This window comes from Gavialis gangeticus, unplaced genomic scaffold, assembly GCF_001723915.1.
Source record: "Gavialis gangeticus isolate Ggan-Ray unplaced genomic scaffold, GavGan_comp1, whole genome shotgun sequence".
In the NCBI taxonomy this organism is placed as follows: domain Eukaryota; kingdom Metazoa; phylum Chordata; order Crocodylia; family Gavialidae; genus Gavialis; species Gavialis gangeticus.
In genome coordinates, this window is record NW_017729024.1 from 164043902 (window position 1) to 164046876 (window position 2975).

Below are 2975 nucleotides of genomic sequence, written 5' to 3' on the forward strand. Positions count from 1 at the left end.
AGATTTTGGGGAGAAACAAAGGTGGCTTCCTGCCACAGGCTCCACCACAGCAGGTTGGTTCATGCACAGAGGTACTCTGACACCCACAAAGTACCAGCTCTGGCTCCCATCTGTGCCAAAGGCACAGGAAGGGCTCCGAGAAAGAAAGAAAGCTGGCTCTACTGAGATTTGAACTCAGATCACTGGATTCAAAGTCCAGAGTGCTAACCATTACACCACAGAACCAGATGAGAAAACAGCACCCAGGCTTGAACTCATAACCTTGGGCTTCCCAAGCCACAACAGGGATCTGGAGAGATTGGCCAATTAGTGACCTTACATTTACATGAGCCTAAACCCCTTTAATTCAAAACTGGCTGCCACTGAAGGACAGCAAGGGACAGAAGGCCACAACTGAATGCAGGGGACAAAATAAGACCAAAGGGAAAGTGCGTGTGGGTCAGAGGACCAAATAAATGCACCCACAGGGGACACTGAGCAGAGCACCCACACAGCGCCCATTGACTCTCAAATGCAGCTACAGAGCTGGTGGCTACTGCCCAGTGGTGCTCTGCTTAGAGATGGGACTGGAGGAAACCCAGGAAAATGGCCCGACAGTCCCCGAGGATGTTGAGGAGGTGAACTAGGAGGTCCCAGGGCTTCGTAGGGCCATGGATGGGGAGTGGAAAAAAGAAACAAATGAGGGGAAAACTGCAGCCAGAACCTCAGTAAGAGATTATAGAGGAGGAGGTGCAGGGGCTGCAACCTGGTGAACTCCAGGGACACATGCCCAGCCTCCCCCCCAGCCACAGAACAGGCACCTGCTAGGGCAGATCTTGAACCATGCCAGACACATACCCATCGCAACAGCTCTGTGACGGAGCCATCAGTGTAGGTCCCCAGTGGCACATGCAATCAGGGTGGAATACAAACGTGCCACCTGGCTCTGTCAGCCTCTCCCTTGCCTAGTGTGTCCCGCCGCTTCATGTCTGGGCGGGGTGCGAGGACGGCATGATGGAGTGTGCAGTGGACGAGCGTGTAGAGCTGGCAACATTGGGTCGTAGAAAAGTGGACTGGCCGCGTGTTGTCCAGCCTGCTAAGATGATGGAGCAGGGAGTGCCGTGGGGCTGACCAAAGCGTGGGCCCCAACAGCAGCTCCACTGGGCTGGGGAACAAAGTGGGGTGTGGACCACCCTCACGCAGGAATCGCTCTAGATGGGCAAGAGTGCCTACGGGCAAAGCGGCTTTCACCCACTGGACTAGATGTAAGCAGGATGCTCACTTCGTGGCTTGACCCATGCACTTGGCCAGCCTACCCTCCCCTGCCTGGCGTACTCCAGGAGGTCTCCACTCTGGGTGAGACCCACCCGGGCTGGGTCACCCCAGGCTCTGAGGAGGTCTTGGTAAGAGACTGGCAGCTCCCCCAAGCCCCGAGTAAGACCGAGCCCATGGAGGTAGAAGAGCTGCTGGTCGTATCAGGGCCCTCCGACGCAGCAGAGGAAGGTGTGTCCCAAGTGGCTCCACGCTGCATGGCCATCGGCACCGTACAGGAGACTCTGTAGGGCTGGAAGGCAAAAGATCAGGACCTGGCTGTGAAGACAAGCCAGGCCCTACCCCACCTCCCACACGGTGAGTCTCAGGACCCTTGCAGCACCAACCGAAAACCTTACAGGGCCCACCCCTGTAGGGTAGCCAGGATATTGAAGATGTGGCCGAGGATGGACACAACCTCCTGGTTCAACACCAGGAACAGGCACCACCCCAGCAGGTTGGTCCATGCCCAGATGCACTCTGAGACCCACAGGGTACCAGCTCCTGGAGAGACCAACCCTCCCACACACTTGCACAGGAGGCTTCAGAGGAAAACATCAGCTCTACTGAGCATTGAACACAGATCACTGGATTCAAAGTCCAGAGCGCTAACCATTACACCACAGAGCCAGGTGATAGAAGCAGCCACCCTTGCACCCATAACCTTGGTCTCCCTGAGCCAGGACGGCTCTGGAGAGATTGGGTTGCTGGGGAAGCTGTGGCAGGCAAAGTTCTTTGGGTAAATCTATTTGTTGACTAGGTCCATGGGCATCAGCCCACTAGTGGGGAGCGCTGAGGGGCCTGCCAAATTGTGGGCCCCACCAGCATCTCCACTGGGCCAGGAGACGGGGGGCAGGGATCACCCTCACACAGGACTTGCTCTAGATGGGAAAGGGTGTCCATGGGAAAGGTGGCTTTTGCCTCCTGGACTAGGTGCAAGCAGGATGCACGCTTCGTTTCCAGACCCATGCACCAGGCCAGCCTAGCGGGGTCTAACCACACCTGCCCGGCATAGTCCAGGAGGTCTCCAATCTGGGTGAGATTGATCCACCTGGGCCATCCTCTGGCATGCCCAGGGTGATGCCCTCACCAAGATCACCAGCTGAGTAGGTCGGTTCTGCGGGCCACCCGCAATGGGGACCTGGAGGCCCTGAACAGCTCTTGGTAAAAGACTGGCAGCTTCCCCAAGTCCCTGCGAGACTGAGCTTATGCAGGTAGAAATGCTGCTCATCATAGCAAAGCCCTCAGAGGCAGCGGAGGAAGCCTGTAGGGTCTGAAGGCAGAAGATTAGGACCTGACTGCACAGGCAAACCAGGCCCTGTCCCCCTACTGCAAGGGGAGGCGCAGGACCCTTGCAGAGACCCAGTGCCATCCCGACCAGAAAAAAGGCAGCACCTGTCTCTGGAGCCCAGTCAGGACCCAAGGGGGACAGGGAGGGTGTCCCAATGGCCCCCAAGCATAGACACCTGGGGGTACACCACACCAGGCAGGCCAACATCCTAAGGCATCCTCACACCAGAGCAGCAAAGGCTCCAGGGCAGAAAATTGGTTCTACTGAGATTTGAACTCAGATCACTGGATTCAAAGTCCAGAGTGCTAACCATTACACCATAGAACCAGGCATGCCTGTGTTTGTTTGTGGCCAGGGGTCAGGATGCCTAGCTTCTCTCCCCATATGGAACAGG

General features: G+C 56.8%; 2 non-coding genes across 2 annotated transcripts; both read right to left on the reverse strand.

The window, feature by feature from the left end:
• Positions 1 to 153: 153 nt before the first annotated feature.
• On the reverse strand, positions 154 to 225 carry TRNAQ-UUG. Its single transcript has one exon. It is a non-coding gene; the product is annotated as a tRNA-Gln (tRNA).
• Positions 226 to 2836: 2611 nt separating this feature from the next.
• Positions 2837 to 2908, reverse strand: TRNAQ-UUG. Its single transcript has one exon. It is a non-coding gene; the product is annotated as a tRNA-Gln (tRNA).
• Positions 2909 to 2975: the final 67 nt, after the last annotated feature.